The following is a 26125-nucleotide window of genomic DNA, read 5'->3' as shown; positions in this document are numbered from 1 at the left end:
GGTCAAAGGGTCCTGGGTTCCCTAGGAGCACAGGGCAGGGAGGGGTGGCCAATACCCCTAGGCCCTTGCACCCTTTACCTTGGACCCCTCACCAAGGCTCCCTCTGTGTTACAGGGACACCAAGCTGGGCTGCCAGAGGACAAGGGGCCTGAGCCTGTTGGAATCTACAGCAGCATTGATCGCTTTGGGATTCTGCAGTGAGTCCTCTGTGCTCCCCTCACCCCTAAAGCAGCTGTCTCAGCTCAGGGATGGGTTTGCTTTTAGAAAAGCCTTTCTGATGCAGGACATGTCTCACCAGGTCGGGCCAACCTCTTTTCCAGGGTCAGAACTCCTCCCTGGCTCCCCTGCCAGGTCCAGCCTGAGGTTGTTGTTGGGCCAGAGGTGCAAGGCCCATGTAGGGAGCGGGTGGGAATGGAGACTGGGCTAGGCCAGGCCCCTCGGCTCTCAGCAGTTCTGTCGGCAAGTTAGCACAAGAGGAGCGGGGCAGCCTGAGGTTCTGGCCCTGTGTACCAGGAGACAACCCCGGTGAGATCCAAGGGTTGTGGCCACAGGGTGAGGAGACACCTGGCCCAGCCTCAGGGCTGTTGTCCAGCAGGTCTCTCAGAGCCCACCTGCCCCTGTCCTCCCCCATTTCCCTAGAACTACAGCCCTCACTGTCCCCATGGGGAAGCGGGAAAGGTGTGGGGACAGTGGGGGCTTTGGCCCAAAGAGAATGGGGGGGAAGGCGGGAAGGGCCCCGCTCTGGGCATCTCATGGTGAGACTAGGGAGGCAGCAGGGCTTGTGGCTAAAGACCCTGGGTCTGGTGCTGGGAAGGGATCTGGGGCCAGGTAAGAGGAGCCCAGCCTGGAGCCCATCCCTCAGGGATCACAGGATGGAGAGACAGCAGATGCCGGGCAAGATAAGGTGGGAGGGAGCTTATGAGGCGTGCCACTTCTGAAATGCAGGGTGTGTGGTTCAGGTATAGGGAGAGGCAGGTAGATGCTTGGCCAGCCTTGGGGCTGTTGTCCAGCAGGTCTCTGAGGGCCCACCTGCCCCTGTTCTCCCCCATGTCCTTAGATCTACAGCCCTCACTGTCCCCATGGGGAAGGGGGAAAGGCATGGGGACAGTGGGGGTTGTGGCCCTAGGGGAATGGGGGAGAAGGTGGGCAGGGCCCCATTCTGGGCATGTCACGGTGAGGCCAGGGAGGCAGCAGGGCTTGTGACTAAAGACCCTGGGTCTGGTGCCGGGAAGGGATCTGGGGTCAGGTAAGAGGAACCCAGCCAGGAGCCCATCCTTTGGGCATCATAGGATGGAGAGAGAGAGCATCCTGGGGGAGGTAGGGTGGGAGGGAGCTGATGAGCCGTGCCACTTCTGAAATGCAGGGTGTGTGGCTCAGATGCAGGGAGAGGCAGGTGGATGCTGGGAGGTCAGAACCTGCAAGAGCCTTGGGGCTGTCAAGTGGGATGGGTCCCTGGTGCACCCAGAGTACACCGGGCAGGTCTCAGGGCAGGCTCCCTTGACCCTGGTGGGGTGATGTGGTCACTCCCTGAGGGACTCCTGTCAGGGCCCGGTTGCCCACCCTAGGTGGCCCCCATCCCATCTCAGGGCTAACCTTTCTCAGCTCCAGCAGAAAGCACCACCTCGAGTCCAGGACGGGCAGCCCCATTGTGCAGCCTGACCACCCCCCATGCCAGGGTCCCAGTAACCACAGCCAGGCTGTCCCTGCACTCCTTCTTCTCCCAGGTCCTGCCTCTCCTGGGAGTCAGCCCCACAGGAAGGCCCTTGTCCTCCCTTCCCTGTGCCTTCTCCCGGGCTGAGTCCTGAGCTGGATAGGGACAGAGCCAGTCCTTTCTGGGGGTCGGCTCCCAGGCTTGGGCGGTTCCAGGCCCTGTGCAGGTCCTCAGCTCTGCCTGGGTTGCCTTACAGTGAGACGGAGCTCCCTCCTGTGACTGCCCGGGAGGCGAAGGTAAGAGCCTGATGCATGGAGGGGCTGGTCCAGGGATGTAGGGACTGGGCGGGTGGTCAGTGAGGCAGAGGAAGCAGCTGGCCTGGGTGGTGGTGGGTGAGGGCAACACGCTGTCATTGGGAGGGGCAGCAGAGACCTGACCCCAAGTTGCCATAACTTTGGCAGTTCGTTAAAATTCCAAAGTGAGAACCACAGTCCTGGCTTGGAGGTGGCTGCCTGCTTGTATCAGGAACCCACCTAGAAGCTGGGACCTAAGACTGGTGTATCTGTGGCCTGAGGATGGCACATCCTGGGGTCCCAAAGCCAGCCCACTGGTGCTCATTTGCTCAAAGGCTCTCAGCCCTTAGGGTCTGCCCTTCCCTGGCTCCTTCCAGCTGGGTCCCACCAGGGATCCAGAGCCCAAGACCCAGCATCCACGGGTGGCTCTGGGAAGCCTGGCAGCTCCACTAACTCCAACATTCCTCATTTGGCAGCAAATTCGGCAGGAGAGAAAAAAAAAAAGCAAGTGGCTGGAAATGCTGAGTGAATGGGAGACATAGAAAAACAGCAAAAAGGTAATGTGTGGAGGGAGAGGCCCCTGGAAGTACTCTCTGCAGAGACAGGGGTCAGGCACTCATGGCTTTGGCCTGGCACCGTCAGCCTCTCAGAGGGGGCGTGGCACACTGTCCTCGCCCAGAGGACTGCAGGCCTGGTCGCCAGATTGCCTGCCTATTCGTGCAAGCATCACCTTGCTGGGAGGGAATCTGAATCTAGGGCTGGGACCACCTGGAGTTCAAGGCTAGGGATGCCCTGGTGACCTGAAGGAAGAAAAAGATTCAGATCAGAGTTTCGACTCTGAGTGTCCATCCACTCTTTCAGTCCTGGGAAGGCAGACCCTGTCCCAGCTTGATCTCACCTCTACTGAGGAATCATGGGGCCAAAACCTACAATTTCCAGAATCCCCAGGCTCTGGTCCTTGCTGGGGTCACCCCGTGGCCTGTGACACCAGATTGTTTTCTGCCCACAGCTCATAAATCACATCTGTAAGGGCATTCCCATGAACATCAGGGGCCCAGTGTGGTCAGTCCTCCTGAACATTCAGGAAATCAAGTCGAAAAACCCCAGAAAATATAAGGTACTGTCAGCCAGAGCACAACAAACAGGACAGGCCGTGTCAGGGGCCCAGGTCTCCAGCTGGAGGGAACGTCAAGCCCACCCTGTTGGGGGTGGGGGGGGGATGGTCAGATGCACATCCTGGGCATGGACAGTGGCATAGTCACCACAGACAAACTCAGCTCTGGTGACCCTCCCTGGCTTCAGTAACAAGCCAAAAAGCAGCTTTCTGCAGAAGGAAACCTTCCTTCTTTCCTTCCTTCCCGAAGTGCTGACTGTGGGCTTACTGCCATTTGGGGCAGGGAGGCTTCCATCTGTTCTGAGGCTGCTTCCTCCTCTTGGCCCTGCCCTGCAGATCATGAAGGAGAAGGGCAAGAGATCATCTGAACACATCCACCAGATCAACCTGGATGTGAGCAGGACTCTCCGGAACCATGTCTTCTTCAAGGATCGATATGGAGCCAAGTAAGCCTACGGGAGCCGCAGGGTCCCAGTGGAGATGGGGTGAACGAGAGGGATGGAGACTTCCCCGGAGCAGAAGCCAGGGTCACCCAGCAGGGATGACAGAGCTGCCAAGAGCTCTCCTGGCCCAGGGAGCAGCCGGCACCATGAACTGAGCACCTCCCTGGTTCCAAGCCCTGGGCCAGGCTGGAACATGTGGGGCCAGAACCCAGGAGGATCCTGAGGAGACAGAAGAGAGCAAAGAAAATCATGCACAATGGTGAAAGGTGCTCTCCCTGACCCATGGGGTCGCATTGTAGGACCCACGGGAGGGTGGCAGGATGGAGGGCCCATGAGCCTCTCCAGGCAACACTGACAGCACCAAATGCTGGGAGAATTAGGGGTCCTGGAAACTCTCATCCAGGTCTGCTGGGAACATGACATGGCACAGTCACGTTGGCAGCCAGTTGGGCAGTGGCTCACAAAGCTCAATGGACTTGAACCATGCATCCCGAAGGTGTCACAGATATTGAACCCACTGATTTGAAAACTGACATCCACATGAAACCTGCATGCCAGTTTCACTGCTTGATTCCTTGTCACTCACACACGGAGCCTTTGGGGATGGCCTTCAACACGGGAATGGGGAGAGACAGGCTGTTCCTCTGTTCAAACGGGAAGACCCGGTGAGAAAAGGGAACAAACCAGTGATGGCTGCACGAACGTGGGTGGATCCTAGATGCATTTTGCTAAGGGAAAGAAGCCAGACCCAATAAGCTACCACAGTAGGATTCCCATTCCTAGGCCATTCTTGAAAAGGCCAAACCATAGGGACTGAGAAGCAGTCTGGGTGGCCAGGGGCTGATGGATCGGGGAGAGGCTGGGTGCATAGGGGAAACCCTGGAGATTTGGAAGATGAAGGAGTCTCTCCAGGAGGGGCTGGAGCAGTGGCCAGGAGACTGCACATTGGTTTGGAACCATGGAGGAACTGTACACCCAAAGACTGAACTGGTGTGTGTGCAAACTGAAAAAAGAAAAAAATCATTCAGCGTGAAAAGGATCGGTCAACTCACTGTAGAACTGGGCTATTTGCATGTCACAGATGTGGATTTTACTGAAACATTTCTTCATCAGTCTCAGGCCCTGAAGAGCTCACTGCTTATCTAGTGAATCATCTGAACCTGAAATGGGATTTGTTGTTAGGATTTGTAGACAAAGTGAAACTAACAGCATCTGCACAAACCAAACCATAGCCCCCTTTCTCTGTTTCCTAGGCAGCGGGAACTATTCTACATCCTCCTGGCATATTCGGAGTATAACCTGGTGAGTATTCCCAGCAGTGAGGTTCCCGGGCCACATTTCCGTATTCACAGGAGTGGGTGTCTGGTGGGGGTGTCGTTGATTCTTTTAAAGTTAGTATTTGTGACCCACCAGGATATAGGAGGTAGGAGTCCAGCTCACTGCTGGCATAAACCTCCAAGCAAGGCAGTGGTCTCAAGGGGTCAAGCTGAGACACAAAGGAGTTGGGGCCTGGACTCCTGGTGTCACCTGGGCCTGACCACCACTTCTCAGAACAAGAAATGACACCCTCCTCCTGGGGCTGCCCCAAAGCCCGGGAGTTTGGCAGTGTCACATGCAGGACAGTGCTCTCAGGAGACATTTTGGACAAGGTGCTGAAGTGCCTGATGGACTTGGCTCTTGTCATGAAATGAATTTGCATCCTGAGGAAGCCTCTTCTTCATAGGAAGCCTCCCCAGTCACCTCTGCCCTCTCCAATGACATGAGTCCTCCCAGGTGACCTCAGCCCTCCCAGGTGATGTCCTTCCATGGTGACTCTGGCTCTTGCAGGAGGTGGGCTACTGCAGGGACCTGAGCCACATCGCTGCCTTGCTCCTCCTTTATCTGCCTGAGGAGGATGCATTCTGGGCACTGGTGCAGCTGCTGGCCAGTGAGAGGCACTCCCTGCCAGGTAGGTGAACAGCTGCCCCTGGGGCCTCATGCAGCCAGACCCGGGGACGGCCACCGTGGCCAGATGATCTGGGCTTTCGGCCAAGGCACCATCCTTGTGTCACCAGCTTGTTGGGAGCCTTTAGGACGTCTCTGCTGTGGGTCCCAAAGGAGTCCACAGATGCCTTTCATCCCCATCAGCCGAGGGCATCTCATCCTCCCCGTGACCACCCGCTGTGTCCTGGAGCCACACCCTCCGGCTCTGATTCTGTGCAGCTGACTCTCCCCTCCCTAAGAGTCCTTCTGCCCTCCAGCTGCCCGGGCTCCTGCTGCCCTTGGTGCCCACGAATGGGCCGACCAAGCCCAGGTGGCAGCATCTCCCCATCCCGTGTCCCCTGGCATGACCCCACTTCCAGGAGATGACCAGGAAGCCCAGCCCCCACCCTATTCTGGCCGCTCTGTTGTGGCCTCAAAGTCAGGCTTGCCCTTTTTGCACCCTAGCCCGGGAGGCCTCCAGGGGAACCTCCAGCCAGGCTCCAGGGGATGTTCCTGTCCCACCTCCCCAGGGCAAAGGCCACATGGTGGGGTCACGAGACGGGAGGGTGGGAGGTCTTCGGGTTTGGGGGCCTCTGCAGCTGCCCAGCTCTTGCAGCTGATGGTTCCACATCTTGGGGGAAGGCTCTGATTTCATGATGGGCTGGGGGCTTCTCAGGATTCCACAGCCCAAATGGTGGGACAGTCCAGGGGCTCCAAGACCAACAGGAGCATGTGGTACCCAAGTCACAACCCAAGACCATGTGGCATCAGGTGAGTTTATGGTCCCCTCGGCTCTTCTCAGGGGCCCTGCCTCCCGTGGGGCTGTAGGAGCAGGAGACTGGAGCCCCTCGTGGGACTGGTGACTGGCGGAGTCTCAGCCAGGGCCTGACCTGGGACGTTGGGTTCTCCATGGGCTGGGAGTTGGTTTCCTTTCCTGCCCTGGAGGAGACAGAGGCACAGGGATGGGGGCCCAGCTCCTGCAGAGCAGGGCAAAGGGCAGTGTGTCCACCAGGAGTGTGGGAAGGGGACAGTGTTGTGGGGAGCTCTGGACAGTGCCCAGTGTTCTTCACTAGGGGAAGGGTCTTCAGAGGCCCTGGAAGATGGAGGCTTTTAGGGCAGCCCAGGGGGCACTGAGCACCTCTGTTCCTCCCATCAGGACAAGGAAGGTCTATGCGGACAGTGTTCCTCGTTAGGCTGCCTTCTCCGGATGTTGATTCAAGGGGTAAGGAGACATAGGGAGATCCTGGCTCAGGGACCCTCCTTGCCCTGCAGTGCCCTGCTTCCCCATCTCGGGGGTCTGGCTCACTCCCAGCCCACAGGAGGCTCAGGCGGGTCCCCGAAAGTCACACAAGCCAAACCCTCTGCCCAAGAGGGGTCATCCCAGGGCAATGGCTGGGGCTCAGGCCCAGCTTCATGGACAGACTGGGCCAGGACCCAACTTGAGAGGGCTCAGGGAAGCCTCAAGCCCTGGGCAAGCCCCTCTCTCCAGGAGCCACATCCCAACTCAAATGAGTGCCCCCTATGAGGAGCTGCAAGACCTTGTCTGACCCAGCATTCTGGATGGCTCAGGCGGCCCTCATGGGGAAGGTCACTGACTCCGGAGACTGAAGCCCCAATGTGCACAGCTTGAGCCACCAGCCCCAGCCTGGAAGGGCCGGGTTCTCTCACACCTGCTGTCCCCACAGATCTCTCTCGGGCTCACCCTGCGCCTGTGGGATGTGTATTTGCTGGAAGGAGGACAGGTGTTGATGCCGATAACAAGCATTGCCTTTAATGTTCAGAAGAGAAAGTCTACGTGTGCCCAGTGGGGCCTGGGGAGCCCTGCAGTCAGACCCCGACTGGCCCGAGGGCAGCTTCCTCACACTGTCCTCATGATCCTCTGTTCTGGCCCAGAGGGAGGTCTGGCCAGGTGGGCTGGGCAGGGCACTGTGACACCGAGCCCATCCCCCACGTGACCCAGATGAAAGTCGGGAGTGTGGTGAACACTTCCCTGCCCAGATCACCCCCCAGCCACAGTCTCCTGTGTACATGTGGACGCCTGGGGTGGCCACAAAAGGATCTGGCACTGCCCAGTGGGAGACTGAAGTGGCCACAGGGTATGAGCTGTGACCATTCCCAGGTAACTCTCTTGGCCTGATATCCACCCTGTCCCTAGAGCGCCTCATGAAGACATCCAGGTCTGGCCTGTGGGCACGTTTTCGGAACCAGTTCTTTAATACATGGGCCATGGACGATGACATTGTGCTCAAGCATCTTAGGGCATCTACGAAGAAACTAACAAGGAAGCAAGGGGACCTGCCACCCCCAGGTGGGCTCCAGTGCCATATCCCCTCCCATGTCACCCTCTTGGGCAGTCAGTAGTAGGTGAGTGCCCCGGACCAGCAACCCTACTACCTGGGCCTTCCTCTTCACCTTTTCTTCCTCCTGGACTCTAGGAAAGTACAAGAGGCCCACTGGCCCTCAGGGCAGGCGCTCAGTGCATGTGTACTGGACGTGTTGTGCACGCAGGAGGGGGATGTGGGCAAGACCCTCCAACAAGCCCCCTCCCACTTTCCATGGTGTCTTGCTCTCCCCCTCACAGGGCCCTCAAAGTTACTAGAGGAGCCAGACCCATTTGTGGGAGACCCTGCCCCTCCCTGCAACCACCCACAGCCTCAGAGAGCAGCAGAGGCCCCTCACTCCTGCACGCTCCTCCAGGATTGCCAGGACAACAAGACTTGAGCAAGGGAGACAAGGGAATTGGGTGTCCCTGACCCACAGCGCATTCAGGGAGAGGGCACAGGTGGGACCCCGGGCCCAGAGCCAGAGCCAGAGCCAAGAGTTCAGCCAGATGTGGGAAGGGTCAGTCCTGGCATGGACTGGGCAGCCCAGGGAGGCAGACGGTGACCCACATCCGGGCCCAATCACCCACTGCAGAGACAGGTCCCCATGTGTGGTGGCAAAGGGCTGGGTGACATCCAAGGCCCCTCCCACCTGAGTTCTGACTGGGGGCCATATCCCAAGCCCAACAGCCCTGGGACGAAGGTGTGTGGCAGGAAGCCCCCAGCCAGTCTGAACCCTGGGGGCAGTCCCAGGAGCCACCCGCCATGCCCCAACGGCTTCCCCATGCCAGGCAGCACATACCCCTCCCTCTGGGATCAGCAGACTACAGGCGTGTCCTCAGTGTCAGACCACGGGGGCCAGACAGAGACCCCAAGGACTCCAGAGATGCAGGCAGGTGGGGTCCAGCCCGGAAAGGCCTGCATGGGCTCACTGGAGACACTGAGCACGTCTGTTTTCCTTTCAGCCAAGCCCGAGCAAGGGTCCTCAGCATCCAGTTCCTTGCCAGCTTCACGTGGCAGGAAGACCATCTGCAAGGGGGACAGGCAGGCCCCTCCAGGCCCACCAGCCCGGTTCCAGCGGCCCATTTGGCCAGCTTCTCTTCCATTGGCACCTCGTTCTTCCACACTCTGTCCTGGTGATGCTGTCTGGGAAGACACCTACCCTGTGGGCACTCAGGGTGTGCCCAGCCTGGCCCTGGCTCAGGGAGGACCTCAGGGTTCCTGGAGATTCCTGGAGTGGAACTCGATGCCCCACCTCCCGACAGACCTGGATGTAGGGGGCCCTTGGTTCCCTCATTATGATTTCGAACAGAGCTGCTGGGTCCGTGCCATATCCCAGGAGGACCAGCTGGCCACCTGCTGGCAGGCTGAGCACTCTGCGGAGGGGGTGAGATTGGCTTTCACTGCGCTGAGCCCCAATGTGGACATGGACTTCCGGGCCCTGCAGTGCACCCAGCACTGATTCCAACCAGGACACCCCCTTCAGAGCTAGGGACAAACAGCCATGCGCTCCCACCTCAGGGCCTTGCCTCTGCCACCTCTACTTGGAAAGTTTTCAGTTCCCTCCAGGCTTCTAGAAGCATCTGGGCCAGGGCTCATGGCAGAGGTAATTTCCCGAGGCTTAACAACCCAAGCAGGTTTCGCATCCTCATTTTATTTTTTGTTAAACTTATGAAAATTTATTAAGAAAGTGTGCAGCTCGAAACACATGCACAGATGGAACACACCAGCATCCAGATCACAAAGCCAACCATGCCCAGCCCCTCCCAGCACCCCCAGCCCTGCGACCAGCATTCTGAATTCTAATGACACCATGAGCCTGCCTTTGTACTTGAAACTCATGGAATGGTAACCACCTTCATGTTTTAAAATAAATGTTTCTTCCTATTGAAATGATTTTAGATATACAGAAATATTGAAAAGGCACTACAGTGTCCTCCTACACCTTCCATCCAGCTGCCCCTAATAATGATGTTTTGTAGTAGCATGGCACATAAGAAATTTAGGCCAGGTGTGGTGGCTCACAACTGTAATTCCAGCAATTTGAGAGGTCGAGGTGGGAGGTTCAGGTTCACTTGTGTCTAGAAGTCTGAGACCAGCCTGGGAAACATAGGTGGACCCTGTCTCTAGAGAAAAGTCAAAGAAATTAGCCAGGCATGGTGGCATGTGCCACCTAGCCAAGAGGCTGAGGCAGGAGGATTACTGGAGCCCATGAGTTCCAGGAAGCAGTGAGCCATGATTGCACCACTACACTCCAGCCTGGGCAACAGAGCCAGACTCCATCTTAAAACAAACAAACAAACAAAACTTATTCGTGTAACCAAACACCACCTGTTCCCCAAAAACCTATTGAAATTTTAAAAAAGAGAAAGATAATGCTTGTGAAGTACACATTGTCTTTCTCTCATACTGCCACCTAAGTTATATTTATGAACAACTATAGTAGGCCAGATATTTGTGATATAAGTTATGTAACTACAAAGAAGTTTTTTTAATTGTTACTCATTTTTATCTCTGTATTTGTTTGAAGTTTACTAACCAAATAATAAAAACATTTCCTCCTCCTTACACAGAACTGCGTTACTCTTCTGGATGATGAGGATCATAGATTGGAATATTTGAAAATCCAGGATGAACAACACCTGGTAATTGAAGGTACAAGATGGAAGCATACATCTATATTAAATTTTCAAGGGAAAGAATTTAAAGAGTTACTAATAACCCATTTTATAATTTTCTCCAAGACGAAACCCTTTGGAAAAAAAAGAAAAAGAAAACCCTTTGAACTCTTATGTAATCCTACCATATGATTTAGATTGCTTTAAAGGGAAAATATTCTGTTTTTAGTCATTGACAAAGGATGGGAATGGTAGATAAAAACAAGTGAATTCAGTTTACAAATTTATAGTTCCTTAAAATTTTCAAGTTGCTGCTTTGAGTTTGAGTAAAGAGAGCAACTTTCTTGCATTGTTAGTAGCCCAGGCTTTCATTAATCATCAACACTGGCTACTCACTGACAGAGCTACTTGTATATTCATAGATTTACACACTGGCATACACATGCCATTAAAAACTTTTTAAGTGTATCTTTTCCCATCAAGTTTTGTGGCAACGTTGTTAGCTGCCTTTCTATTCAAATGAATAGGCTGGGCACAGTGACTCACACCTGTAATCCCAGCACTTTGGGAGGCCAAGACGGGTGGATCACTTGAGGTCGGGAGCTCAAGACCAGCCTGGCCAACATGGTGCAATCTGTCTCTGCTAAAAATATAAAAATTAGCTGGGTGTGGTGGCACGTGCTTGTAGTCCCAGCTACTCAGGAAGCTGAGGCACGAGAATCAGTCAAGCCCAGGAGGTGGAGGTTGCAGTGACTCAAGATCACGTCACTGCACTCCAACCTGGAGGACAAAGCCAGACAGTCTCAAAAAAAAAAAAAAAAAAGGAATAAATTACTCTGATAGTTGTTACAATTTAAGAAAGAATTGTAATATTTCTAATGTTTTAAGTATAAGAAATTCCATTGTTTCTGAACTTTAATTACTTCTATAGATGGTTAAGTATAATTTTACTTCAAGTAGGTCATTGAGGGAAAAGATTATTCAAACCAAGTGACTTTAAAGTCCTCAATATGAGGAATAGGAATGGTTTTAGAGCCAATTACAGGCATGTGCTGCATAAAGATGTTTGTTAACAAAAGACCTGTATACAGCAGTGGTCCCATAAGATTATAATACTGTATTTTTAGTTGTACCTTTTCTATGTTCTAACATGTTTAGATACACAAATACTTACCATTGTGTTACAGTTGCCTACAGTGTTCAATACAGTAACATACTGTACAGGTTTGTAGCCAAGGAGCAACAGCCTATATCATACATAGCCTAGGTTTGTGTAGGTACACTCCGTGATGTTCACACAAAGACAAAATCACCTAATGATGCATTTCTCAGAATGTAACCTCATCGTTAAGCAATGCATGTACTAAAATTAACTAGATTTTAAAACTTCTGATTTAGGTATAAGATGTCTTTAAAAAAAAAAAAACAGAAGCAATCGAGTGGGTGTAAATTAGATAGATAAGAAATTAACACATTCCTATCTGTCCTTCCAGTTCGCAACAAAGATATGAGTTGGCCTAAGGAGTTGTCTTTTATAGCAAATAGTAGTAAAATAGATAGACACAAGGTAGGTCTCCAGTATTATCTTTTAAAGAGATTATTTTAAATGTTTTTTTCTTCTCTCAACTATTAAAGTGCTAACAACTTTTGGTTTTCTAGTTCAAAAGTAATTAGGGCCCTTCTTCTTTTTCTTTTTTCCTGAAGCAGTATTTGATGTTGGCAAACCCACCATCAAATTATTTTCTAAATTTCTTTCTAACTCTGCAATTAAATAATTTATATGTTTTAAAAGACATACTAGAAGAAGAATTGTTTGAATTATTTTGAAAAATCACAGCAATTAAAAAGAATAATTGCTGCTTCTGGGTTACAGATGAGCATGGATCAGCACGGTTGCCAGACACTCTATGAAAAGCCTTCTCTAGAATTTCAAAGACCTGCTAGAGAATTATTAGCACCATTTAGCTGATTATGAGAGTTATAAAAAATCTTTTGATTGAATATAAGTAACTGTTTGTGCCATGGCACATTACTACAGCTAAGCTTTGGTTCTCATATTGTTTGTTCCAGTTCCCATAGAAAAGGGAGCCACAGGTCTAAGCAACCTGGGAAACACATGCTTCATGAACTCAAGCATCCAGTGCGTTAGTAACACACAGCCACTGACACAGTACTTTATCTCAGGGAGACATCTTTATGAACTCAACAGGTAATCTTTCTTCAATCACTGGGCTCTTAACCTGTGACTTTGATATAAACCCAGTATCACCCAAATTTCCTTTTTTCACCCTGTGGGAGACAGATTTTATCTTATTTGCCCTATTTAATATGAAATAGGCCAAGGAATACATCCTTGTTTCAAAAATAAAATATATTTTGATGTGAGATGCTAGGCATTTTTGTGCCCACATGATTGTAATTTATGACAATCTTTGGCAACAAATTTTCCTCTCAAACTTCTAGGACAAATCCCATTGGTATGAAGGGGCATACGGCTAAATGCTATGGTGATTTAGTACAGGAACTTTGGAGTGGAACTCAGAAGAGTGTTGCCCCATTAAAGCTTCAGGTAAGCAGGTTAAAATAATATAAAAGTATTTAATTCCTAAATAGTTGTTTAATCATTTTTCTCTACTTGTTTTTTGTGTTTAGCCTTTTAGCTTAATGAAAGTTTTTGGATCCTTCACTTGGTATAAACAAGACACCAAATTCTTTTTGCTTGTTTAAATATTTGCAAAATACTACTGTATATGTAGTGGGTAGGATAAAGACCAAAGGTACACTCTAAATTCGGGATGTCATTCATTTTACTAATTTGTCAAACATCTTATATGAAGAGTACACCTTTTTTGGTAATACTTCACTATTAGCAGTATTCTAACTGCAAGGTGGATTAATTACATCCAATCCAATCCATTTCCAACATAACTGAGATAGTTCTATCGGTAGAATACAAAGAAGTAGGCTGGGAGCAGGGGCTCACGCTTGTAATCTCAGCACTTTGGGAGGCTGAGGTGGGTGGATCACTTGAGGCCAGGAGTTCAAGACAAGCCTGGGCAACATGGCAAAACCCTGTCTCTACTAAAAAAAATTAGCCAGGTGTAGTGGTGCATGGTTGTAATCCCAGCTACTTGGGAGGCTGAGGCATGAGAAACGCTTGAACCTGGGAGGTGGTGTTTGCAATGAGCCAAGATCGCACCACTGCACTCCAGCCTGGGCAACAGAGTAAGACTCTGTCTCCAAAAAGAAAAAAAAAAGTAGAAGAATGAATAAATGAAACTAATGAATATAAGTTTTATATTAATATCAGATGTAGATTTTAGTGAAGTTAGGATTATTCATTATTTTTATTTAAATACAAAGCAAAAGCCTTTTATATTACAAATTATTAACTATAACAGCTACACATTTGACTACTTACCTCTTGCCAGGCACTATTCTAATTAATTTATACCCTCTAAATAATTCTAATGCAGTTAATAAAAGTTAGGATGCAACAAGACCAGAAAATGTAATTGTTGAAGACAACATTACATTATATAAAATAATATATACACATATTATTTTATACATGCTATGTATTATTATATACACATTATTTTATGCATATGTTGTGTATATATTATGTACCTATAAAATATACATATTTTATATGCATATAAAAATGTGTAAAACATTATAGAACAGGATGTCTTTCAATGTGAGCAAATGCTGTTTTAGTATTTCTGTCTTAAATAACATCTATGTGCCTGAAGAACAGTTTGCTTACATGATACTGAACTGAGGACATGGTATTGGCCAAAATGCTTCTCTCTTTTTTTTTTTTTTTTTGGTCATTTGACATTAAGATTCAAAAGATTTCATGATTATCCAAAATACATTTGTTGAAATGGAGGCAGACTAAGTACTATACTATTTATTTTCTTACAATGGCTCTGATTGGATTATATGACATGTTCATTCTAAATTTTATGGGTAGGAAATAATGACTGATACTTCTCTTATATTTATAGTGGACCATAGCAAAATATGCTCCCAGGTTTAATGGGTTTCAGCAACAAGACTCCCAAGAACTTCTGGCTTTTCTCTTGGATGGTCTTCATGAAGATCTCAACCGAGTCCATGAAAAGCAATATGTGGAACTGAAGGACAGTGATGGCTGACCAGACTGGGAAGTAGCTGCAGAGGTTTGTCAGTTTTGAGTTTCTAATGTAAGCAATAGACAAAATGTTCTGGCCACAAATACATGTAACACAACTTAAATGCAAACTAAACTATTCTGAGATCAGAATTTTACTGTGAAAATGAAGGAATTTCTATTTCTATGCTTAGAAGGAATTTGTTTCTATTTCTATGCTTAATTGTTATGCGATAATGCCAAAACAAAAATACCTTTAATGAATATAGAAAACTGTTGCCATTTCACATTGTAAACTTTATGGGACTGGATGTAGGAATAATTATCCAGTGGAATTTTAAGAGTCCCCATAATTGCTAAAGTAATGCATACAGTGACCTGTAGGCATGCTTTATACTTGTTAATGGACCAGTAACTTTAATATTTACCATTGTTACCTTGATAAGAACAAATGAAAAATAGGATTTTCCATCTCAATTTAATATTTTATGTTAAATGAAGAGTAGGGATTATATTCTTTACTTTTAAATCCAATATATTTAACCAGTTTCTGTGAATTTATATAGAAATGCCTCTCTTTTGGATTTTGAGAGAAAATTCTCATCTTTTTTATTGCTAGGCCTGGGACAACGATCTAAGAAGAAATAGATCAATTGTTGTGGATTTGTTCCATGGGCAGCTAAGATCTCAAGTCAAATGCAAGACATGTGGGCATATAAGTGTCCGATTTGACCCTTTCAATTTTTTGTCTTTGCCACTACCAATGGACAGTGATATGCACTTAGAAATAACAGGTAGGTCACAAAGTTCTGAAAAATTACTTGATTCCATTAAATTTACTTTATTTAAATAGCCTGAATTTGTAAGCATAGTTATTTGTTTACAAATAAAGACTGGTAGTCAGTATATTATAACTGAGCAACCTAATTTTAGGCATGACTTGAGGTTTGAAAGATGTAGATTGGGGCATTTTTTTTTTGGTTTCAAATATGCCAGCAACTCTCTTTAAAACCCTGCAAAGCCATTCATACTTTTATGTCAGATGAACACCCAAAAAATACTGATTTCACTTAATATTATCCCTAAGTACCATCTGTTTTAGTGTTTACACATAAAATAAAAATTCTAGGCTGAAATATTTGCTATTATATTTACAGGTCAGATATATCTGTACACAGCATTTAAGACTTTCAATGAAACCTACATTTTACTGATAAAAGATCTTTTCTCTTTACTAGTGATTAAGTTAGATGGTACTACCCCTGTACGGTATGGACTAAGACTGAATACGGATGAAAAGTACACAGGTTTAAAAAAACAGCTGAGTGATCTCTGTGCACTTAATTCAGAACAAATCCTTCTAGCAGAAGTACATGATTCCAACATAAAGGTAATGTTAACTACTCTAAGAAACTTTTGATTCTATCCTTCAAAGATGACATTTTTCTCGATTATGATGATCAGTTGTTAGGTTATGTGACCAAGAGAGATACTAAAACATAGTGAAAACTGAACAACAACAACAACAACAAATGCCAAGTTTTCCAACCCAGAAACTTAAAAGAGTTTTCTACTAGAATAAAAGGATAATACTGATGGTGGTATTTTTGAAGAAGGGAAATATGTAAGGCTGCCTGTATGGAGTGTTCTAGCTGTGTCACTATAGTATAGGTTTCCTCCAAAGACTGCTGCTATTACCAAAGACTACTGCTATTACACTTCACAGGTCTTCTATATTACCACTGTTACTAGAATTCTTCCTAGGTTAAAGCATTTTATGTATTTATGAATATATATACTTGGTCTTTTAACACACTAAGAAATTAAGAGTAAAGACAAATTGACACCAATCATGTCTTTCTACAAACCAGCTGGGGAAACAAATAATCTAATAAATATATTGCCTACTCTAAATTAAGCTCCTGCAACTGGTATTATTTATATTCATCTCTGGGATTTCTGAACACACTCTCACCTCATTGACATTTTCTTAATATGAAATGCAAAAGTGGGGTGTCTGAGGGTTGGAATTTAGATCCCTGAAATGAAGGACAAAACTAAAGAAGTCAGTCATATACAACACACTTCTTCCTGTGAAAAGAGATAATAGTTCAACAATTGAGGTTAGTTTTCAGTTGTTTTTATCAAGCATTCATCCTTTATGTAGTTGAAAAATTATTCAATCATCTCATTGGTTTTACGGATGAAAGCACCTAAGACATTCTTTTGAAATACGTTAGAGAGAGAACTTTTTCTTTTTATCTGAAACATGTCCCTCTTCTCATCTTGCTGCTGTTTCTGTAGAACTTTCCTCAGGACAACCAAAAAGTACAACTCTCAGTGAGCGGATTTTTGTGTGCATTTGAAATTCCTGTCCCTGCATCTCCAATTTCAGCTTCTAGTCCAACACAGACAGGTAAGATAGAACTAGAACTCCTTCTCATGATTGCACCTTTAAATATTTGTCTAAGAGTTGTCATCTTTTTTATATTTGTCCATGCTGAGGATATTATAGCAGAAGAGTTTTGGAACCCAAGGGAAACCTTACTGATTATTCCATATTTTTTAGATGAGAAACCTAAAATTTAGAGAACCCAAGTGACTTCAGTTAGATAGGTAGCTGTTAGCTAATATACTCTTGGAATTCAGATCTCTTTGAACTTTTATCTAATACTAACATGGCAACAGCTAGTATGAGAGGAACATACTACCAGAAAATATAAACAATAGATATAGCTAGAAAGAAATCCAATATTATATGTAATTTAATGCGGTCACGCACTGAGTCCTTTTAGCCACTAGTATGCTTTGTCTATTCCTTATATTACTTACAGTTAGGTCAATTAGGCTAATACCCCAACTATAAACGGCTTTATGAGGCTCCCCTCATTGATGTGTAGTAGGTAGATAGTCCTGACGGTGAGTTGGTGGATGATCTAATTTTAGTTTTAATTTAGAGCATCACTGTCCAATAGAATTCTGCAGTGGTGGGAACTTCTGTGATCTTTGCCATCCAATATAGTATCCACCAGTCACGTGGACTGTTAAGCACTCGAGATGTGGCTAGTGTGACTGAGAATAATGCATTTTTAATTTTTATTTTATTTTATTTATTTATTTTGAGAAAGGGTCTCACTGTCACCCAGCCTGGAGTGCAGTGGCATCATCTTGGCTCACTGCAGCCTCTGCCTTATGGGCTGGAGCAATCCTCCCACCTCAGCCTCCCAAGAAGCTGGGACTACAAATGCATACCACCATGCCCAGCTATGGTGTATCTTTTGTAGAGATGGGTTTTCACCACGTTGCCTAGGCTGGTCACTAGTTCCTGGGCTCAAGGGATCTGCTACTTCAGCCTCCTAAAGTGCTAAGATTACAAATGTGAGCTGCCTCATCCAGCCTAATTTAAATTTTAAATGCAAAATCTGGGTAGAAGTTACTGCATTGGACAGTGTCTTCAAAGACGAAGAGAAGGAAAAGAAAACAAGTGGTAGAACTGTTTGTGTGCTACAATATGGTGCTGATACAGATGTCTTCAAAAATTCTGCTTAAGAGTTTCCAGCAGTTACTCTTTCCTTTTCATTTGGTCAAAAGTGTGAGTTAGGGAAGTAAAATTGGAAATTAAAATCTTCCAATAAATCTGGAGTTATTTATACTATGATTTCTCCCTGCCCTGTGTTAAGAGACTACACTGTCTCTGGTCCTCAGGATACTTGAGAAAAGAGCAAAGATGAAAATACCACAAGCTTATGATGCTGTACTTATCTTTGAATTTGTAGATTTCTCCTCTTCACCATCTACAAATGGAATGTTCACCCTAACTACCAGTGGGGACCTACCCCAACCAATATTCATCCCCAATGGAATGCCAAACACTGTTGTGCCATGTGGAACTGAGAAGAACTTCACAAATGGAATGGTTAATGGTCACATGCCATCTCTTCCTGACAGCCCCTTTACAGGTTACATCATTGCAGTCCACCGAAAAATGGTTAGTTAAATGTTAGGCAACTCACTGCCAGTCTTGCTAGTGTCATTTGTGAAATAGCCATTTTCTGTCTTTGCAACATCATTGAAAATATTTTCTTCTCTTTTTTTCTTTAATTTTTTAAAATTTAATACTTCTACAAATTTTACTTTTTTACTTTTTTATCCTGTCCTCAAAATCTGTTGCTATGAATGCATTTTCAATGTATTATATATGTTAATATAAGTGATCAGAGCCAGGATTTAGTATTACTCATGATGGCTAATGTATGAAATGACATTCCTCATCTGTATATTAAGAGGCAACAGGATAGTCAGTGCATCTGAGTACTACTTTCTTGAAAAATTTGTGTCTCCTGGCCAGGTGCAGTGGCTCACACCTGTAATCCCAACACTGTGGGAGGCTGAAGCAGGGGGATCACCTTAGCTCAGGAGTTCAAGCCTAGCCTGGGCAACATAGTGAGACCCCATTTCTACCAAAAAAAAAAAAGAAAAATTTTAAACTAAGCTGCCATGATGGTGTGGGCCTATAGTCTCAACAACTCTGGAGGTTGAGGCAGGAGGATCACTTGAGACTAGGAGGTCAAAGCTGCAGTGAGCCATGCTTGCTTGCACCACTGCATTCCAGCCTGGGCAAGACCCTGTCTCAAAAAAAGAATAAGAAAGAAAAGAAAGAAAGAAAATGGCTGGGTGCGGTGGCTCACACCTGTAATCCCAGCACTTTGGGAGGCTGAAGCAGGTGGATCACCTGAGGTCAGGAGTTCGAGAACAGCCTGGCCAATGTGGTGAAACCCTATCTCTACTAAAAATACAAAAATTAGCTGGGCATGGTGGCATGTGCCTACAGTTTCAGCTACTGGAGAGGCTGAGGCAGTGGAATTGCTTGAACCCAGGAGGCAAAGGTTGCAGTGAGCAAAGGTTGGGCCACAGCACTCCAGCCTGGGTGGTAAAGCGAGACTTTGTCTCAAAAAAAAAAAAGTATCTCCTAAGCCAGATATGTTTAGGAGGATCCCTTGAGGACAGGATTTTGAAGCTATAATATGCTACAATGCTCACACCTCTAAATAACCACTCCACTCCAACCTGGGCAATAAGTGAGACCTTGTCTCTAAAAAATTAGAAAAAAAACCCAACACACACAAAATTTATGTTTCCTGTGTGTTTATGGAGGTATGTACATCTTCACTGCCACATAAATGCAGATGGCTTTGGAAAAGTTTTTTGTTTTGGGTTTTTTTTTTTCTTAGAGGACACAAGAATGTTCTTGTGCAAAATCAAGTTGTGCATAATTCCTCTCTTGATAGTCTAATATATAACTGTTGCATTAAAGTTTCACTCTTTGGTAAACAAGAAAAAGGAAGGTTTGCAAACTGTGGTCAGTGGATAATTGTTAAAGAGGTAGTCTTTGGGTATAGTGGCAACTTGGTAGAGTAGAAAGAGTATTGAACTAGGAATTTAGCCACCTAGGTTGTAGTTCTAATTCTGCCACTAGATAGCTGATTCAGCTCTTTGGACTTTAGTGTCCTAATTTTGTAAAGGAAAGGAAAGGCCAGGCACAGTGGCTCATGCCTGTAATCCCAGCACTTTGGGAGGCCGAGGCAGGTGGATCATGAGGTCAGGAGTTCGAGACCAGCCTGGCCAATATTGTGAAACTCCATCTCTATTAAAAATAAAACAATCAGCCAGGCATGGTGGCACACGCCTGTAGTCCCAGCTACTCAGGAGGCTGAGGCAGGAGAATTGCTTGAACCTGGGAGGTGGAGGTTGCTGTGAGCCGAGATAGTGCCATTGCACTCCAGCCTGGGTGATAAGAGTGAAACTCCATCTTAAAAAATAAATAAATAAATAAATAAAATAAAGGAAAGGAAAGCAGGGTTTCTAGATCAAGTAAATAGATTGTATAGCAGCAACAAGAGAAAATGAAATTGTAAAAAAGGTACTGTATTTGTTTCTTAGGACTGTTATAGCAAATTACCATAAATTTGGTGGCTTTAAACGACAGAAATATATTCTTTTTTTTTTTTTTTTTGATGGAGTCTCACTCTATCACCCAGGCTGGAGTGCAGTGGCACGATCTCCACTCACTGCAGCCTCTGCCTCCTGGGTTCAAGCAATTCTCCTGCCTCAGCTTCCCGAGTAGCTGGGACTACAGGTGCACGCTACCATGCCTGGCTAATTTTTGTAGTTTTAGTAGAGATGGGGTTTCACCATTTTGGCCAGGATGGTCTTGACCTGACCTCATGATCTGCCTGCCTCGCCCTCCCAAAGTGCTGGGTTTACAGGTGGGAGCCACTGCACCCGGCCCAGAAATTTATTCTTTCACTTTCTGGAGGCCAGAAATCTGAAACCAAGGTTTCAGTAGGGTGGGGGCTTCCTCCAAATGTTCTAGGAGAGAATGCTTTCTTGTCTCTTCTAACCTCTGGTGGCTTCAAGCATTCTTTGGCTTGTGACTGCATAACTGCAATCCCTGCCTCTTCATATGGCCTTCCCCTTCTCCTTCTCTCTGTCTTTCTCTGATAAGGATACTTATCATTGAATTTAGGGCCCACTCGGATAATCCAGGATGATCTCATCTTGACATCCTCAACTTAATTATATCTACAAACATCCTTTTACCAAACTAGGTCACATTTACTTGTTCCAGGGGTTAGAATATGGATATACTGTTTTAGAGGCCACCATTCAACTCAACTACAGATATTATTTATCTTAGTATCAAAAAAATTAAATGCTGAGAAAAATTAAGTACCTAGGAATAAACTTTAAAAATGACACATAAGACATCTATATAGAAAATAAAATATTGATAGAAATTAAAGAAGACTTAAATATTAGAAGGAGTAAACCATGTTCATGGATTAGAAGACTCGATATTTTAAGATATCAGTTCTCTACAAACTAATCTACAGATGACTTATTGCACAATCCCAATAAAAATGCAAAGTCTGCATGTGTTCGTGTGTGTGTGTGTGTGTGTGTGTGTGTGTGTGGTGTGTGAGTTGATAAGCTGATTCTCACATGTGGAAATAGAAAGCATGAGGAATAACCAAGATACTCTTGAAAAAGAATAAGGTATGAGGATATCATCAAGATTGGATATCATCCAGATATCAAGATTTATTTCACAAAGATATGATACTTAAAATAATGTCATATTGGTAGAAGAAAAGACAAATAGACCATTGGGATAGAATAGAGAGCGCAGAAACCAGTTCACAAATGTATGAATGCCTGATTTATAACAAAGATAACATTGCAGGGTGGTGAGAGAAAGACAGTTTTCTCAGCAGGTGGTGCTGGGACAATTAGATATCCATATGAAACTTGGCACCTACCTTTCACCAGAATTCCAGGTGGTCTATAGAGCTAAATTTGAAAGCAAAACAATGAAACAGCCCTTGGAAGATCATAATGGTGAATACATTCCTGACACTACTCATATAAAAGAAAAGATTAAATTGGACTTCATTAAAATTGATAACCTGGCCGGGTGCGGTGGCTCAGGCCTATAATCCCAGCACTTTGAGAGGCTGAGATGGATGGGTCACAAGGTCAGGAGTTCAAGACCAGCCTGGCCAATATGGTGAAACTCTGTCTCTACTAAAAATACAAAAATTAACTGGGTGTGGTGGTGGGCGAATATAGTCCCAGCTATTCGGGAGGCTGAGGCAGGAGAATCACTTGAACCCCAGAGGTAGAGGTTGCAGTGGGCCGAGATTATGCCATTGCATTCCAGGCTGGGCAACAGAGCGAGACTCCATCTCAAAAAAAAAAAAAAAAAGAAAGTGATCAACAACACTAGTAATCAGTGAAATGTAAATTAAAACAATATTATGATATCAGTGCACTCACCTGAACAGGTAAAATTAAACAGACTGGCAGGGTTGCTAAGTAGAGCAACAAGAACTCTCATACCATGCTGATGAGAATATAAATTAATACAACTACTTTGGAATACAATTTTCTGGTTAAAGATAAGCAGTTCTACCTGTAGGTATCCACCCAAAAGATATATGTACCAGGAGATATGTACAAGAATATTCATAACAGCATTATCTATAGTAGCCCCAAAATGAACACATTACATGTCCATTAGTTGTAAAAGGGATTGGGAAGTTGAGATATATTAAGATAATAGAACATTATAAAGGAATGAAAAGGAGTGGATTTGTAGTTATATCCAGTATAAATGAATCTCATAAACCTAGTGTTGATGGAAAGAAGCCAGACAAAAAAGAATTAGGCTAGGCACAGTGGCTCACACCTGTAATCTCAGCATTTTGGGAGGCTGAGGTGGGCCGATTGCTTGAGCCCAGGAATTTAAGACCAGCCTGGGCAACATGGTGAAACCCCATCTCTACAGAAAATACAGAAATTAGCCAGCATGGTGCCACACACCTGTAGTCCCAGCTACTTGGGAGGCTGAGGCAAGAGAATCTCTCAAGCACAGAAAGTGGAGGTTGCAGCAAGCTGAGATCACACCACTGTGCTCCAGCCTGGATGACAGAGCTAGACCCTGTTTCAAAAAACAAACAACAAAAAAAACGAATTAAGTAATTCTATTTATAAATATAAAAACTTTTAAAACAGGGAAAATGAAATCTAGTGTTTATTGACTTCTGCAAAGGACATAAAACTGTAAAGAAAAGCAAGAAAGTGATTACTGTAACATTTAGAATAATAGTTACCTTTGTGAGGAAGGGAGAATTTGTGATTTGGAGGAAGCAAATGGGAAGCTTTTGAGTGCTCACTATATTCTGTTTCTCAAACTCAGTGATAATGGAAAGCTAGTTGCTTTGTGATAATTATTTGAAATATACTTTTTTTTTTTTTTTGCAATCGAATTTCGCTCTTGTTGCCCAGGCTGGAGTGCAGTGACACGATCTCAACTCATCGCAACCTCCACCTCCTGTGTTCAAGTGATTCTCCTGCCTCAGCCTCCCGAGTAGCTGGGATTAGAGGCATGCGCCACCACGCCCGGCTAATTTTGTGTTTTTAGTAGAGACAGGGTCTCTCTATGTTGGTTAGGCTGGTCTCGAACTCCTGACCTCAGGTGATCCACCCACCTTGGCCACCCAAAGTGCTGAAATTACAGGCATGAGCCACCACATCCAGCCAGAAATGTACGCTTTTACCTCTGATTTTTATTTTTCTCTGAATTAGTAGCCCTTGGTTTAAGGTTTCTTTTTTTCTTTTCTTTTTTTTTTTTGGTGGGGGGGAGAGTCTTGCTGTTGTCGCCCAGTCCAGGCTGGAGTGCAATGGCATGATCTCAGCTCACTGTACTCTCTGCCTCCTGGGTTCAAGTGATTCTCCTGCCTCAGCCTCCCAAGTAGCTGGGACTACAGGCACCTTCCACCATGCCCAGATAATTTTTGTATTTTTAGTAGAGACAGGGTTTCACCATATTGACCAGGCTGGTCTCGAACTCCTGACCTCATGATCCGCCTGCCTCAGCCTCCTGAAGTGCTGGAATTACAGGCATGAGCCACTGCACCTGGCCCTGGCTTGAAGTTTCTAACCATGTTAATAACTGGGAGTAGAATTTATCTCAGTAGTAACTGAGAAACTATGGGCCCTACGGCACTAGGAGAAGTTCCTTAATGAGAGGATGAAAATTGTGTGGGTTTAGCTATGTTTTAAAATTTTATAAAATATTTGTACTGAACTCTGTCTGGATTTCTCTGGGTCTTATAATAATAGTAACATATGAAATAGGGTCTTAAAATTATGTATTTAAGCTTAAATGAAAATGACAAAATAAAATGCTTAATAATCAGAATAAAGAAGGGTTTTTTTCTTAGAAACCAGCTAACTTAACCCCTAGTGAGTTGATAAGTTGTTGATTTAGCTTTTCTAACTACTAAATAAATACCAAACTTCTTAGGGAATTAAATGTTCAAAGGTTCAGCAGCTTTGGATAACCTGCAACTCCCACCAACCATTCCATTATACTAAATGTTTATTAAACAGCCATTTCCAGGATAATTCTGTGCAGTATCTCTGTATTAAGGAATATCATAAATAACTCTTTAACATACTCAAAGCAAATTTTTAAAATCTTTACCTTACTTTTATCCTATCCTGTATTTAAAAAACAAAAACAAAAAAAGATTAAAATCACTTAACTGCTTTTAGGAAGGTGGATAAGCTTGTTACAAAATAGAATTACTAGGTTTCACAAATCTCCAAAACTTTGGGAATTGCCACTGCAACAACCACTATCAACAGCATATCCCTAGAAAACTATAGTTGAGAGAGTCTTTTTTTTATTTTCCCACTGGCATCTTTTCATTTCTTTTTCTTTTTTGAGAGAGGTCTCACTCTACCTTCCAGGCTGGAGTGTAGTGGCACGATCACAGCTCACTGTACCCTCAACTTGCCAGACTCAAGCAATCCTCCCACCTCAGCCTCCCGTATAGCTGAGACTACAGACACATGCCACCATGCCCAGCTAATTGTATTTATTTCTTTATAGAGATGGGGTCTCCCTACATTGCCCATTCTGATCTCAAACTCCTGGGCTCAAGAGATCCTCTTGCCTCAGCCTCCCAAAGTGCTGGGATTACAGGCATGAGCCACCACACCCAGTTTACTGGCATATTTTCTGGAGAAAGAAAGAGTCTTAATTGTTTAAAAGCCTTTAGCTATGAAGCTATTACTAGTTTTTACATGTGATTCAGTGAATGTGAGAAATGTTTATCAGAGAAAACTGTCGTTTGAATATATTAATTGCTGAAACCCAAGTTTGATAGAATAGGCAACAACTCTAAAACTCGCAATACCTCAGCGCTTTTAATGACTCCACTGTAACCGTTGTCTTTGTGTCAATAAAGATGGTTTTATAAACATAGAGAAGAATGTGATAGTGACTAATTTGAAACGGTGATAATGCCTGTCATTGGCAGGTTTAGAAGAACTAAAAGGAGGAATCACAGGCCTGTCTTCTCAACTCTCTATTCTCATTTATACATACAGATGAGGACAGAACTGTATTTCCTGTCACCTCAGGAGAATAGCCCCAGCCTCTTTGGAATGCCATTGATTGTTCCATGTACTGTACATACCCAGAAGAAAGACCTATATGATGCGGTTTGGATGCAAGTATCCTGGTTAGTGAGCCCACTCCCACCTCAGGAAGCTGGTAATCTTGCCCAGGATCGGTGAGTTCAGGGGATCCATCTAAACCTGTGGTTTCCAAACTCTAGAAAAATAATTTATATGAATTCTACATGACTTATAGAACCCAGCCTATGTCAAGTTAATCAGTCTTGGAAGAACCACTCAGAGAGCATACAATTCAACCATTTGTTTTGATATTTGGAATAGGAGAGAGGATACAGCTTCCTTTTGCCAAACATTCTAGCGTCTAATAATCCTTCCATTCTCTAATCTTTTGCCTGGATTCGTCCTGCTAATGCTTCAAGTAATATCCTTGTCTTCTGTGTTGCAAAAGTAGAGTATGAATTCACCAGGAAATTTGTATAATCTCAGTCCTCTGAAATTCAGGATGAGAGTGATTACATACATGAACTCTGAAAAGTCTCATGATACAAAAAATAATTGTTGGATTATTTCCATACCATGTCATTCTTTTTTCTTTT

At 45.2% G+C, this 26125-nt stretch overlaps 1 pseudogene; it reads left to right on the top strand.

The window, feature by feature from the left end:
• LOC129017765 (ubiquitin carboxyl-terminal hydrolase 6-like) overlaps nt 1-26125 on the top strand; it is a 51617-nt pseudogene that overhangs the window by 2985 nt on the left and 22507 nt on the right.

The sequence above is a fragment of the Pongo pygmaeus genome, chromosome 19 (genome assembly GCF_028885625.2).
Source record: "Pongo pygmaeus isolate AG05252 chromosome 19, NHGRI_mPonPyg2-v2.0_pri, whole genome shotgun sequence".
NCBI lineage: Eukaryota > Metazoa > Chordata > Mammalia > Primates > Hominidae > Pongo > Pongo pygmaeus.
This window is presented reverse-complemented; position numbering and strand designations above follow the sequence as displayed.